Source organism: Microtus oregoni, unplaced genomic scaffold (genome assembly GCF_018167655.1).
Source record: "Microtus oregoni isolate MIOR12 unplaced genomic scaffold, Mior012 000006F_ref0000085, whole genome shotgun sequence".
NCBI classification, from domain to species: Eukaryota; Metazoa; Chordata; class Mammalia; order Rodentia; family Cricetidae; genus Microtus; species Microtus oregoni.
Window position 1 is genome coordinate 12,724,189 of NW_024543065.1, and position 16,542 is coordinate 12,740,730.

A 16,542-nucleotide genomic window follows, 5' to 3' on the forward strand; every position below is an offset into this window, starting at 1 on the left:
GTGTTTCAGACAGAACTGACCAAGAAAGAAAGAATACATCTTGTTATAGAGATGCAATCACAAGGGAAAAGAACTTGGGGAACTATTTTACCTTCACGTAGATGAGTCTTACTCCTTGTATGTCTAGTTGTCTCTTCAACTCTAAATATCTATGGATGATATTTCTTCATGGGCACTCAGGATCTTCTGGGCTAACTCTCAGTGGCATGTGGACCCCTGTATCATCCCCCGTGTTTGAGTGTGGGCTGGGCTTAGTAGCTTGCTTTGACCCATGGAAGAGAGCAAAAAAATAATTCTACATCCTGGGTGAAGTTAGAAAGACAATTTTCATGAATTCCTTGTTACTCAGCTCAGTTCCCCTGAGGGGAGCCACCTCCTAGCCAGTAAGCTCACTTGCTGACCGTTGACTGGTTCAGGTAACAACCAATTAATACTTCAACAAACAAGGCCACGTGGCCTTCAAATGCCTGATAAGTGACTTTGATCAAGAACCTCAATTTTCCCCTTGAGAGGATTGCCCTGCAAGCTGACATTTGATGGCAATCTTTTAAGAGATTGAGACACACTTGTTAAGTTCCATAAAAGTCGTTTGCTGTGTTAAGCTGACGAATAACAAGCCACCAAACATTGATCTCACTTTTAGGAAAATGGTTTCACTTCCTCCACACACTAACATCTTTAATCCCATCCGGCAGGTGCTGAGAAGCTCCCTGAAGATGATGCTCATAGTAAACAACAAGGTTCTTAAACGCTTGTCACCAGACTTAAGGAAAGATTTACTTGGCTTCCCACTTTCCTGCCTTCAGTTCTTGGGTCCATTTTACTGGTTGCAGATTTTTCCCGTCTATGTCCCAGCCCTGTCATGGGCACTTCCTGGGTTCTTGACTTCAACCCTGGCTGACCCCTAACAGTCCACTTCATGGACCACAAAATCAATCCAATGCTATGATGATAGCTTCTGGGGTACTCTTTGCTCCTTGATTGTACCTTGCCCACACTCTTCTCATCCATGCTACAGCATTACCTCATTGCCCTGTACCTACAGAAGAAGCAAGCCACTTTTACTGGGTTGTAAAACAAAACAAGATTATAATTTCCAATAAATTTGGATCAATGTAGGTATTGTCTGTTTCTAAAAGGAAGATTTTGGTTCTTGTGAATGAAAAAAATTAAAATAGTTATAAGTCATATGATCATATGATTATTTTTGGCTTCACACTAAGAAAGCATTTTGTTCTAGAATAAATTGGGTGGTGTTCTTAAATGAAAAAAATTGCCATATTCTCCCTCACAAAATAATTTTATAGCATATGTTTATAGAGAAACTGCAAAAAGTAGGCTAGTAAGTTGAGTTTTGTGGAGACATAGAAAAATAAAGCTAGGAAACTTGGGGAAGAGGTTTTTCATAACTTTTCTCTCTAGTTTCCTCTCCTGTCCTTCCTTGCTTCTCACAAATCCTTAATCTATGAATAAAAAACTGACAAAAATAGGCCACATTTTACCAGGCTGCATTTTGTTCATAGGTCATTCTGATCTAATTCAATATATTCACATACAGGGAAACACGACTCTGCACATCTTAAATATATACTACTAAGGGTCACACCCAACGTCTTGCATCTGACAGACAAACTCTGAGTCACTGGGATGTGACTCAGCAACAATTCTGCATATTTATATAAGCAAAACAAATAAAGCATAAACTAAGAATCAGTACGTTGTGGTACTTCCAGAGGTGACCCGGATTCCCATCCTGGCTTCACGTCTGATATTACAGTGTCAAGATCTGAAGTCATAGACAGTAAAGAAAGGGAAGGAACCATTTCTACAGTTTCTAACATGTTCTCTTTTCTCTGTTTCCTTAGATGCTATAAGTCCGCCATTGTTTTCCAGAGTGGTAACCGTGTCTGAAACTTCCCATGGAATCTGTGAGAGGACAGGTTTTTGGAGAAGTCATTATTGTATTGTATTAATGTATCGCCAGGAATAGTTAATATATCTATAAACACTTTTGTCTCAAAAAAGAGTTCATAGACATAAATATGAAATATTAGGCTAGTTCTACCAGTCATATATTGAATATGAAAGGAAGCAGTGGTCATGTGTCCTAACAGGTAACTACCTAGATTCTTTGAATAACAAATTACTGGTTTTTAAGCAATACTATTTAAAATATTTAAGTTCTCTTGAGACTCTCACAGATGAACAAATACATAGATGTGCTCACGTTCTTTAAATATACATGTATATACATTACATATTTGTACATATGACATATAACATTTGTTGTTTAAAAAGAAGTTTTTATATGTAATACAAATAAAATATGACATTTTTCTCTAAGAAAAACACTACTAACATACATATTTTGTATAAACTCCAACTTTCTCAAATATTTAAGAATTTCTTTAAAAACATTTATTCCCTGGTTCAAGAATTTAAAATATATAATGTAAATATTTTATACATAATATAATAAATATCTTACTCAGATTTACAATGGGGGTGCTTAAAGGAAATAATCTCTTACAGATACAGGATGGTTTAAGGCTTTGTTGCCTGACCTCTGGTGTTCAAGAAAGTCAGTCACTTGGAAGCAAGATTTTATCCGTTTTGTCCACTGCTGAATTCCCAGGGCCTGGGGAAGTATATGCGGGTCACATAGGAGGTGATCATATACGTATGCTTATCAAAGGAGTGTCTGTGGCTTTGAGGACTATATCCCTTTGACACCAGACTTTTGTGTCTCCCACCATCCTACCACAATGCATGCAAACAATATTTTTTCTCTGCTAATATAATATCAGCATGTGAGTCTGGGAGTGGAATTATAGTCTACTTTAATCAGAAATAAATATGAAAATGTTCTCAGAGGTCTCAACTCCAAAGGAAGTTGGATAGGGGAACATTTCTAACCCATTATTTACCTTGACCTCTGAGTGAGGTTCTGCCTTTTTCAGAGTCTTAAGCACCTTCTAAAGAAGAAATAGATCAGATTCAGAAAGAGGAAAGGTAGTCAAAGCCTGGAACCAATGCCTAAACTCACTCAAGCTAGGACAGTGCTGGGTGCAGCCCACTGTGCAGGCAAAGGTAGCCCACATCTCTGCGTCTGATCAGCAATGTTCCTTGCTTGTTGGCTCTCACCTTGGTGTCCTTTCCTTCCCTCTTCCTTTCTTTTCTCTGTCCATGCATTCTTTTATCCTTCTTTTATCCTGCTCTCTCTCTCTCTCTCTCTCTCTCTCTCTCTCTCTCTCTCTCTCCCTCTTTCACACACACACACACACACACACACACACACACACACACACCAATACACAACACACAGCTGTTTTACTCTTGAGTCTACTTTTGGAGGGAAAAAGAGAACAATCTAGAAATAAAGCAAAAACTCACTAAGATCAGAAATGCTTTCTGTGAAAACTGCTTCGAATCTATGTCTGAGGCTGGCGCACATTTGAGCAATAACATGTACTTTCTTCTCTTCTGTAACCATGTCAGCCTCCCAAACTCATGGACTTCCCACGCCCCTCCAAGAAAGTTTTATATACTTATTTAACACTTCACACAGATTATCTCATTTTAACTCCCCCAACAACTCCATACAATTATAGCCTTGTACAAATAACGAAAACACTGTTCCCACCCCCACCCCCTAGAGAAACCCTTGATTTCCCTCATATTTTATTTGAGCAAAAATCCATGATGAAAATCACATCTGATTTTCATAGAAATTTCTTAGGCAGTTAGATGTGGGTATGAACTAGGGAATGTGTTTTCTTTGAATTGTGTGGCTCCTCTATTCCTTTCTTTATGTTCTTTTTCTTTCCTTAACCATATGTTTTTGTATTATATTAATGAAAAATGTGGGCTCCCTTGCTGGGGGGATTAGACTTGAGGGAACTTGCATGTGTAGGGAGGGGGAGAGCCTGCTGTCTTCCTATTATGCCATCATATTTGTTGGTGCCAATTGTGGGGGACAATAGCATCGGTCATAAGTCGTTTCTGTCATGACAGGAATGTGTTTTGTTTATTGCCTGTTTTTTATTTGTGGAAAGACAATGAGAGCTGTGTTATCAGAAACTGCAAAAGTAAAGAAAAGTTACTATGTCTTAAGCAATAAGTCATAGACGGGACTTACTTCTAAATTCCCCCAAATACAAAATATTCATTAGGAACCACTCAGTGCCGAGACATGCAGGAAGCGATAAAAACATAGCTGGTTCTGTTTGGAGGACTGTGACTTCAGGCTCTTTAAATCCCTCTGTCAGCTCATTGGGCCCATCCTTCCTATCTTTTTCCATCCATAACTCCAAACTTTTTGAGGTGGCGAGACGTAAGCAAAGGAGAAAGATATAATTCTAATTCCTTTCTAAAATACAGTCTATGCCAACCCCTAACAATATCAGTGCTTTCTCACCACCAAGAGCATTTGGTTCTCTCCCCATCTTCTCTGGGAAGGGGAAGAACATCTTTACACAATGCTATTTGACCCTTGCTTTCCAGATGTCATTAGAAATGAAACCAGATGTTCTTTACTAGAGGCTTAGCCAGCCCCTCTCCCATGGAGAAGTTTGCCTGAACAGTGTGGGGCCATGTATCCCTCATAAAAACAGAAAAAGTAGAAAAGGACACAAGATAAAATTCAATCACCTCCTGCTTTGCCCAAACAAGAAAGAAAAGGAATTGAGCCACATTGTGTGGCATGGCACAATACTTCTCCTCTGGGGAAGCCATGGCAAATTCTCTTCCTCCAGGCCAGCAGCTTGCTGGTGGTGATGGTGGTTAGGCAGCAAGACCTTCCAGGGAGGTTGTAGAATTTCAGTACAATGAGTCAACATAAGATCCTGAGATCTGAGTTACAGATATATGTACACGCACACACACACACACACACACACACACACACACACACACACAAGTTTCTTTACTTTGTCCAAAGTCCATACAACAGCACTTAGCTCACTGCTTGGTGTTTGAAACTGGTTCTAGCCTCTTGTCACAAATCCTCTCTTCTGCTTTAAGTTCATTTACTCACTGGGAGTTCTAATCACCACCAATTCTTTGTGCTCTCTTTATGGGACAACGTGTTTTACATCCATCCCTCTTCCTCTGCAGTTTTCCCACCATTTCCAGTTACTATTGTTTTACAGAATGACTTTACAGGTCTTCCCTTGTCACTCACAGTGCTACCATTTCTATGTCTAAATTTCTTACTTATCTTCCCCACTTACTTATTTATTTACTTAGAAATGATCTCTAGTCCAGGCTGGCTTCAAACTCCCTATGTAGCTGCCGATCTTAAACTTCTGATCCTCCTGCTCCAGCCTCCTCAGTGCTGGTATTACAGGTGGGTTACTGCCCAGTTTAGCCAGTACTGAGGATCAAACTAAGGGCTTCTTGCATGCTAGGCAAGCAGCCTGCTGACAAAACCCCATTCTCAATTCACATTACCTCTTTAGACAGTTCAGCACTGCTTAGATGTGGTGGCCTGTGGCCGTGCCTATGGACCATTTATCTTTCCTGGCTTTTCGATCACATAGAGGATTCAAAGCCTAAGCAAAGTCAAAGCTGCTTTAAGAAATGGAAATGATAACTAGGCAAAATGCTATTGCCCGGTGATGGAGTTCTTTAAAATAGCTTGGCCTTCCTAGCTATTCTGTCATCTGTCTTCTTCCAGGCTAGTTCCTGCCTCCCCGAAGGAACTGGTCAAGAAACAAAACCATGTGCCAGGAGGAGGATGCAAACCCATGATTGACTTGCTCTTCAATGAATCAGTGAGCATGTTGCCATGCTAGATGTACAAAGGCCATACTGAAGAAACCAGATTCTTCTCTCTCAAGCCAAAGAAACCAAAACGAGAACTGCAATCCAAAACCACTTCTTCTGACTGCTTCAAGCCAATTCATGAAAGTGCCAGGCAATGTTTCTACCATCCAGTATATAATACAGCATCTCACTACACCCCTCACACTGCTACAAAAGCTTCTTAACTTGGGGATTTGCTTGCCTAAATTATAGTGCCACAAGGTAAACAGGCACATTCCTTTCTCTCTGGATTTCTTTCTACCTTTGCATTCATCAGATAAAATTTGATCATTTCTGCAATGGAAATAAAATATCAAACTTCAAGATATTACTGTGGAAATAATTTTCATATTGTCATTGTCTGTTTTTTTAACTGTCTCAAGGCGTCCTTTAATAATCAAACTAGCACAGAGTCTGGTTGCTTGGCAATGGCTATTACAACTCCAGGTGGAGATACCTTTTAATTCTACACTTTCATCTTTAAGAACTGGCCCCAAGTATATTCGCAAGTAAAATGAGACATGCTTAACATACTCATAATTAAGACCACTGCACATATTTTACTACATCTATTCAAAGCAACAGTATGCCACAGTGAAGACAGCTCCTTGAGATACACCACCAGTTTTTCTTAAATTGGAGGACTGAGCAATGAATACAATAATAATCTAAAAATACTAATTTAAATTTTAAATACTAAACTTAAATTATTTTAAATATTAAATGCTAAACTTAAGTGCCCATCTCAAAATAAAAGAAGGAGAGAGAGAGAGAAAAGAAGGAAAGAATGAAGGAAAAAAGAAGTCAAAGAGAAGGAGGAGAACCAGGAAGATGAAGAAGGAAAACAGAGATGCCCAGGCTGGCAACTGTAAGCAGAGGCAAGTAATTTGGGGATCCTTTAATATTTGGAAAGTTTTGTAGCTTTGAAAGTTTAAGGAAAGCAAGCGAGTCTTAGGTAAACCTCCTGAAGGCCAGGCAGTTGAGTACAGCGAACATTATCTGCATTACTGACTGTATGGACCCAGCTTCTTTCCGCAGCGTTTTCCTACGTGCCTATGGCTTCATACAACACTGTGCTGTGTTATCTGTCGACACAACTCCCTGCACCACGAGTCCCAGAAGGGCATGACCTCCACTCTAGTCACTTCTGGATATCACCATTCCAGCTCTGTGCTTGATGCATGCCAGGTGATGAAGAAACCAGCACTAGGCTGCAAAACTGCTGGCTCCAAAATAATAACTTTGTGTTCAATAAAGGATTTCTTGGCTTCTAAAATGAAGGTAGTAGAATGGGTGAACACAGTGATTCCCCAAGTAGATTCCTTTTACCAAGTCATCCACACATTTCATAGGAATAAAAAGTAGTCTAAATCTATAGCGAGGTTTACTTATGTACTTGGTGCATTATGTAAAACAGGTTCTTTGTAAAAGGCTTTACTGTGAACAAATGAGAAAACAGTAAACTTTCTTGAGTCCACTGCTTTACATCCCAGGAATAGTAAATATGAATTCATTAGCATTCATTTGTTTCTGGCACCACCTTTTATCTTACCTGACGCACATTAAGTGATTTAACAAAAGGAGACGAACAAGTAATGGCACTCTTTCCCAATAGTGTCCATGATTTCAATATTAGTAATCTAAATTTAACTCAAAAGCGTTGAATATTCTTTCTGGTCTGCTTAAATTTTGACCTAAAAGATGGGAACATGAAAAATAAACTACAAATAGAAATCTATACTCTTCTGAGTTTGGTTATTTGGTTAATCTAAAACACAGATAAGCATTTGGAACTTGATTTAATAAAAAAAAAAGTCTTTCTGAGTAGCAAATATTATTATCCAATCTAAAAGTTATATTCCTCAAATTAAAAGTTTGAACTTGTTTAGAATGAAAAAAAAAGAAAAAAGAAAGGGGGAGGGAGGGAGGAAAGGAAGGAAGGAAGGAAGGAAGGCAAATTCAGAAGCTCTTGTTTGACCCTCCACCATCACTTTTTCCTTTTAAACCAAATAGCTTTAATTGGCCTTTCATTAGATTTTTAGAGCTATTGATTCCAATGTAACTCACAGATGAATTTAAATACAGATTTAGGAATTTATGACTTACCGTGAAGTGTTTTAACCTAAAAATGTTCTCAGACTTTAAATGTTTGTGTTATCATCAGTCAGGCACGGTGGAACGTACCTTTAATCCCTGCACTCAGGAGGCAGAGGAATGCAGATCTCTGAGTTTGAGGCCAGCCTTGCCTAAAGCAAGTTCCAAGACAACCAGGGCTACACAGAGAAACCCTGCCTCAGAAAAAAAAAATAAAATAAAATAACAAAATCCAAAACAAAACAAAAGGTGTTAGTTAAGTTGAAAGATGCTGATTCCAGTTAAGAGGGGTCTTCCTCTGTACTCGGGTTTCTTGAGGATAGTGTATATCAAGGATTGTGAGAGATGCAGCTCAGGTAGGGAGGTAGATACCACAGCCGGCAAAGGTCTTTACACTGGGACAGGGGTGGGGGCGAGGGCGGGGGTGGGGGGGGGGTGCTGCGGTTAAAGACGCTTTCTAGCCAGAGAATGCTGTCAAAGGCCACACCGAACCTTTTTCTTCGTAAAACCACCTAGGGGTCCTTAGTAGCTGATGCTCCTTCTTCTACTCAAAGGAGTTGAGGACTTTTGGAAAGCCCCAGTGACCCACCTGCCATGGTCACACACCCAACACTCGCTACTCCTGCCTCTGCAAGTGGGCTCTAGCTGTCCATTCCCCGGGCCCCTCCCAACAATCTCTGTCACCCACCCCATCTGACATGGACCTTTCTACAAGTACCAGGGAGGGTCTGGCCTGGAGAGCCCTTATCGTTTTCAGATTGTTGTAGAGTGCCGACAAGCTGTGGTGTGATCCTGTCACACACAGAGACTAGTCACGTTTCCCCAACAGCAGACAACAGGTACACCTATATACTTACACTTACCAAATTAAAAAAAAAAAAAAATTCCGGATTGCTCCAGGAAAACCCGGTATCAATACAATGAGCCACTGGTTTGTGAGGTAAATAGTCTGATAGGAGCGAACAGATTGACAGTTTGGCCCGAGTTTCCAGGCTCAAATAAAAACACAGGCATGGAAATTTTAATTTACTTTAAGTTCTGTAGATAATTTTAAGTATAGAAACCCGAAAGATTCATGAAACTACTTCTAGAGTTCTTCCCCCATCTTCAATGTTCAACAACCTAAATATCCATCTTAGCAGAAAGGAAACTATTTAAGTAGAAACACAGTGAAATAACTGCTTATGAATTGATTCTTTTTTGTTTTGTTTTGTTTTTGTTTTTTTTTTTTTTTGTGGTGAGGGCTCTCAAACCCAGGGCCACGCACACTGTAGGCGCAACTCCACCATGGAACTGCGTGTACCTCGGGCTCTGAAACAGCAATTTTTAATGCTATTCCTCTGTTTTAGCTCCTTGGAACAGAGATCCACTTAACATGTGGTAAAAATTAGATATTCAAACCGTCACTCTCAAATTTGCTTGGGGCTTCCTCCTTTTATATCCTGGTCGTTTTGAAAACTTATAGATCGTGGTCATCTGAATCTCTTTATAGATTTAAACTAGGAAAATGCCATGGCTTCATGCAAAGCAGACAGGCTCCTCCACTCCACAGAGCATATGGAGTTGGAAGAGAGCACACTTCCAGGGCTTCTAAGAACTTTCTGAATATTATTTGGATTTGCTTTCAAAAAGTCCTTGGAAATCTTTGTATTTTTTTTAAACTGACTCTTCCCTACACACAACTGATTATCTACTAGTACAGACTTTCAAGCTTGCAAGCATCTCCGCACCTAGAGATCACTTTGAGTTAGTCAACTACTCCAAGGCACGGGCCCCACCCTGGGGTGTGGCTGATAAACCTAGTGACACCTTTGGAGAGAAGGGATTTTCTCTTTGCAAACAGATTCTTGACTGGGGTGGTATCATGTATCCACACTCTTTTTCACTAACGAGTTATTCTTTCTTTGGAAGAACAGGCAACCGTATTTCCTTCTCTTTTCTCTTTATAGATTTAGCGAGTATTTCTCAGTGTTATCTCTATTTTCTTCGGGTTTAAAAGTCTCTGATCTAATATCACCAGTGGTCTATCTACATAGCAATAATTTTATCACCCGAACTCAGTGGTTCTTGGCCCAGTTGTTACTCAGCTAACTCAACACATGCTCCACTTTCCTCCGCTACTTATCACTTCAGCTAACTGTTTACTTCCACACCTTCAGTGAATTCCTGCTACCTGAGAGGATGCCTCAGTTGCTAAGACTGCATACCTGAGGAGCAATTCTTCCCTCGCATAAAGAGACAACTTTGCAGGTATGCATTACCACAGCCCGGTCCACCTTCATCCCGCTGCCCAGATTGGAAGCATCCTGCTTTCATCTTCCTGTCCTTCCCTTCAACTCCAGAGTCCTTCTGCTTTACCCCAAGCACACTTTTTCTTATCACCACAGAATCTTCACTAATGCTTTTCATTGTCTCGGTCGGTCCCTCTCCCACTTTCTCTTCCCCACCCCCCACTTCAATATGTCCCCCTTGTTCATTTGGCACCTCACAGTTTAACGGTCTGAGCTTGCTCTGCCAACCAGCCTTTTATGCCTAAGCAATCAGTATTTGTCCTGAGCCCTTCATAAATAGAGAGCTTACAGCCATGACCAGGGAAAAGAACATCCATTTCACGATAATCCTGTCTCTCTTTGCCATCTTCTTGCTTTGGCGGGATGGGGAAAAAAAGAGGTTGCAAGTCAAAATGAGAATTCCCCCAGAAAATTCACCCAAGGAAATCAAAGTTCCGAGAACCGGAACTCATGTCTCAGCTCTGGCATCTTCATCCTGGATGAACTTCAGCAGACACATTCTTATTCTTCATGTAATATTCGAGCAATTTCTAGTATTAATCCCACCCATGGAGAATAAGACTATTGCCACAGTTTAAAGCCAAATTTGAAGCAAGTTTTAATTAAATACTGGCCAGGTTGATGGACTCTCTAAGTTCATTTCTGGTTTCCCAGGAAATGGCTTTAAAAAAAAAAAAACCATGAACTTAAGTATGTCCCCACTAGGTCCAATCAGAGACAAGCACACATCTTTACATAGTTCCTGCCCACCTACCTCCCGCCCTGTGTGATCAAGTACTTCCCTTGCAGAAGGCTCAAGCAAACTTGTGTAGAGGATTAAAACCTCCTGGCTTGTTATCTCCGATAAACAACAGCCTCCAGCATTCGGGAACTATCTGTCCTTGGGGAAGAGGCTTATAGATTAGAGATATTTTTGCTTTGGCAAAGTAATTGAAGCTTAAAACGTGATTTAACCCAAACAAGCTACTTAATGTAGAAAGATGTTGCGAGTCAAAAATATAAATGTCAGTTTCTGAGAGTAACATGGGGTGCTAGATGCCTAGGGGATGGGAAAAGAATAAGAGCAGGGAACTAGAATCAAAAAAGGAGGCAAAGGAAGCAGAAAAATCCATCTCTATAAACTCTGCCAGCTTTCACCGGGCTCCTCCAGCCTTTGCCCCGTGATGCTGTTGACTCAGCTTCAGAATGCCTGGGTTCAGAAATCCTGACCCAGTGAGGGGCCCCAAAGCTCCAGTTTCAGGTAGAAACCTAGAGGCAGACTTGTGGCAGCAACTTGAGCCAGGCACACAGTACTCTATGCCTTCTGCAGCTGTGCCTATGTTCCAGATGTATCTTTTTTTTTTCAGCAAAAACAAGATAAAAGGTGGGAATAATTCTACACCCTTCTGTCTTTATGAACCCAAGGATGTATGTAGAACATTTTTTTCTTCTCTACAATGATTCTTCCACTCTTTACCAAATAAAATGTACTTTTGTGAATATTCATTTTGTATCAAAGCCCTCCAACATGTTATGAGAGCCAAAGCTACGTTTTAAGTCTTTATTACTGTGACTAAGAGATTCATGAAATAAAAATGCCTCTAATCTCTAAACCCCTTGCTGGCCTGAAACCTGGGTACCCTGTCTCTTTGAGAGACAAGCCCTGCCTACTCCCAATCTCCTCCCCTTCCACCAAGACCACTGGATCTCCCACCTCCCCTAACCTGTGTGCTCTCTATGCTGTGGCATGTATCTCTCCTCACCTCTCCTACCCCTTCCTTCTCCCCTTCTTCTTCCCTTCTATAATCCACTAAATAAACTCTATACCCAATCTCTTTCTCTGCACGGCATATCTATTTGTCTCTCACCTGCCAGCACAGGCTTCCACCACCAAGGGGACCTGCTGAGGCCTCGGGTGACCTGCCAAGGCTTGGGGGACCTTCTGAGGCCTCAGGTGACCTGTCGCTACTCCACCGAGGCCTTGGTTGGCCCTTGTGGCCCCCTTGTGGGACTGGCTGCCCCTTGTGGGCCTGCCACCCCTCGTGGGACCATCCTTGCCTCCTACCACATCTTTAAACAGAATAACATTTATCTTTTTTGTTTTTTTTTTTTTTCAAGGCAGGGTTTTCCTGTAGCTTTGGAGCCTATACTGGAACTAGCTCTTATAGACCAGACTCGCCTCAAACTCCCAGAGATCCACCTGCCTCTGCCTTCTGAGTGCTGGAATTAAAGGCGTGCACCACCACAGGCTGGCATTTGTCTTTAAAAAGAGTAACAGACAGTCCTTGAAATGTTGGAGGATAAAGTTAATGGGAGATAACATGTTTTCGCTCCCCTAAGTGAAACAAGTTTGTTTGACCCAAGTACGTTGGATGTGCTTGATCACACATGGGCAGGAGATACCATCAGGAAGTACACCAGGATATATGCTTGCCCCTGATTGGACCGATGGGAAATATGGAGACTCTGTGTTTTTATCCTTTTTAAGCCTCTGCTCTGTGTGACTCATGGCCATTTCCTGGCAACCCAAGAGTGGAACTGGCCAGAGTCCATCTTCCTGGCCAGTATTTAATTAAAGTTTGTTTCAAATTTGGCTCATAATTGTGGTAGTGGTCTTATTCTCAACTGGTAGGTTTAGCAGAGCCCATAGAAATTTCCTAAGGTTACCATCTTCACTCCAGAAACAGTTTTGACAAATCATCTTCTCTTGCTCCCTCTTCTTCATCTTCACAACTGTGCTTGAACTTTGTACCTTTAACCATCCCCTTTCTCCTGCTCCTCCTCCAGTTCCTGGCAATCCCCGAACTATTCTTGGCAGTTTAAGTTTGCTTTCTTTAGAGACCGTACAGAAGAGATCATTCGATGCTCGTCCTTTTCTGGCTGGCTTATTTCCCTTAATATAATGCCATCAGGGTTCGTCTTCAAAGCATCTTCCTATGCCTGTCTCCTTCATGGTTATATTTTCCTGACCAAACTTGCCAAAAATCTCACTAATTAGACTGACATTTTCCTCATTTGTTTAGCCTCTTCTGGCAATTCTCTAATTTCTAATGAGTCTGAACTCAGAACACTTTTATCTGCGATCCAATTAGAATAACAGAACTGTGAGATCAAGCTGGAAGTTCTCTTCCTTTCCCAGAATCCCCCTCCCTCCAAACCATCATCTGTTGGGCTTCTCCTAAAAGTTGCCTCATATACGCTTACCCATGATCCTTTCCTTGTAGTGGGAAGATCTTGGAATGACTCCAGGTGCCAATAGAATTCTCACATCCTTATTCATGGCCGTGTATCAGTCAACTCTTCTTCTAGCCTCCCAAGATTTTATAAAGGAATGGAGTTTCTCTCACATTTACAGCACCGAATGGATCTTTGCTGCTCCTTATTTATCTCACTTTCTCCTTGTGGGTTTTAGACCAATTAACTTGTTCAACACAGCTTGTGTGCACACAGAGGTCCCAGGGTCTAGACTGAGCAGAGATGAAAGAAAAAAGGGAGAAGCTTCCTTTCAGAAAATTTCATGACAGGAGTCTTGGGGCGGGGTGGGGAGGAAGGGGGACAGCTAACTCCTCAAAATGTCTGTCCCACAGACAGAATGTCCTGTGTTCACATCTCCAGAACTCAGTCAAAAAGACTGGGATATGAGTGAGTACATCCCATGTTCCTCTTTTGGGGTCTGGCTTACCTCACTCAGGATAGTGTTTTCTATTTCCATCCATTTGTATGCAAAATTCAAGAAGTCCTTGTTTTTTACTGCTGAGTAATACTCTAATATGTATATATTTCATACTTTCTTCATCCATTCTTCCGTTGAAGGGCATCTAGGTTGTTTCCAGGTTCTGGCTATTACAAACAATGCCGCCATAAACATAGTTGAGCATATACTTTTGTTGTATGATAGGGCCTCTCTTGGGTATATTCCCAAGAGTGGTATGGGGGAGCCTAGGCAGTTTGGATGCTCACCTTACGAGACCTGGATAGAGGTGGGCAGTCCTTGGGCTTCCCACAGGTCAGGGAACCCTGATTGCTCTTCGAGCAGATGAGGGAGGGGGACTTGATCGGGGGAGGGGGAGGGAAATGGGAAGCGGTTGCGGGGAGGAGGCAGAAATCCTAAATAAACAAAGAAAGAAAGAAAGAAAAAAAGACTGGAATAGTTGTTAGGATTCAGGCATTATGCTGGCCTGCCCTGTCATCTGGCAGGATTCACCCAGGCAGTACCCTGACCAGGTTCTAGTCTGTGCACAGATGCAAAAGGTCCCTTTAACAGACAAGCCACGTCTACCTATTCACCCCCCTCTCTCTCTCTCTCTCTCTCTCTCTCTCTCGCTCTCTCGCTCTCTCTCGCTCTCTCTCGCTCTCTCGCTCTCGCTCTTGTTCTCTCTCCCTTTCTGTCATTTACTCTGAGGAAGCAGCTTTCTGTCTCTCTCTTCTTTCTCTTCCCTGCCCTTCTGCATCTCTGTCTCTCTCTCTGTCTCTCTCCCGTTCTCTCTTCCCTTTCCCATTTCCTTTATCTCAATAAACTGCACCCTCAAGCTCAATCTGTGTGGTATATTTGTCTCCTGCCCCTGCTCCTCACTCCATGGGACCGGCTAGAGTCCAACCAGTACGGTAATCAAAACCATAGTGATACACTCCAGTAACCTCAGTAGAAGGAGGAATGGATGGGTGGATCCCTCGAACTCATTGGCCACCTTATTTAGCTGAATCAATGAGGTTCAGGTTCAATGAGAGATGCAGTCTTTAAAAATATATAGCTGGAGCTGGGTTGTGGTGGCGCACACCTTTAATCCCAGCACTCAGGAGGCAGAGGCAGGCGGTTCTCTGTGAGTTCAAGGCCAGCCTGGTCTACAAGAGCTAACAGGCTCCAAAGCAACAGAGAAACCCTGTCTCGAAAAACCAAACCAAACCAAAACCAAAAATATATAGCTGGAGAGAGATTGAGAAAAGACAATGTTGAACTTGAGCCTCCACGTGGACATGTACATGCACACACACACATTAAAAGGTACATACACCTCATACCACTACCACCACCATCACGTAAGCATACACAACAAAACAAAATTTGTAACTGAGCTGCAGCTTTGGGTAGTGACCAAGCAGATGATGCACTAAGTGCTGACCTGTAAATCCAGACCCCAGGAGATCATTCACCCCACATCTGTCTCTAGCTGGATTTTCAGAGTTCCTGGAAGTTCTGCTTCTGTGTACTCGAGTTGCGGACACCCCAGCAACAGAAGACTTTTGAGACTGACTTGGGTTCAAGAGAACTTAAGCATACCTGGCATTGTTAAAGAAAATAAAGAATTGTCAGGATTAGAGAGACTGTATTTAAAGGACCAGGTAATCTTTAAGCTATCACTGTTCGAATTGCCTGTAATTAATTTAAGTATGTGTCTTGTTTACTAATTTTATAGCTCCGCAAGCAAGGAACTTCTACTGCTTAATCAGGAGTCAATACATGAATTTTGAAATAACTAGAATATATATATATATATATATATATATATATATATATATGCATATGTAAACACACATATAGTCTACTTGTACAAGTACTTGCTGAAAGCAATTAACATGGCTTTTTTCTTTAAAATGAATTGTTCAAAACAGGGGCAGGGGAGAAGGATTGTTAGAAGTTTGCTACAGGGTCCTGGCTTATGTATTAATGAAAAGGGGAAATTGAGTGACAGGGCCATCAAAGGAGAGTGCCTGAAGCTAGAGAAGAGAGTGGGACCAGAGCCAGAAATAACCCATAGCAGGATTCCTTAGCGATAATCCCTGGGGTGACCTCCAGGCAGGGTTTTACAGCCTAGAAAGGTCATCAGTTCCCCTGAGGTCCACCTTTCTTTCTGAAAGTGGTTCTGTGGGCATCAGGAGAGGCACAGGGCCTGGTGAGTGCCACTCAAGACCTTCCAAGGCTGCTCTGGTTGTCCAGCGCTCAGCCCAAATGGCAACGGGAGGTACACAAGTCAGGTTGGTGGGTGGACACAACAGATGTGATGGAGGAAGGTCAATGGTTAAAACATAAAGAAACTGCTTGGCCATCATAGGTTAAAACATAGGTGGGAGGAGTAAACAGAACAGAATGCTGGGAGGAAGAGGAAGTGAGCTCAGATGCCATTCTCCCATCTCCCGGGCAGACACGATGAAGCAAGCCACCAGATCAGACATGCTGAATCTTTCCGGGTAAGACCGGTGCTACACAGTTTATTAGAGATGGGTTGATCGGGATATCAGAATTAGCCAGTAAGGGCTAGAGCTAATGGGCCAAGCAGTGTTTAAAAGAATACAGTTTGTGTGTTGTTATTTATGAGCATAAGCTAGCCAAGCGGCCTGGAGCTGGGGCAGCAGGAACACAGCCCACAGCTCCTTC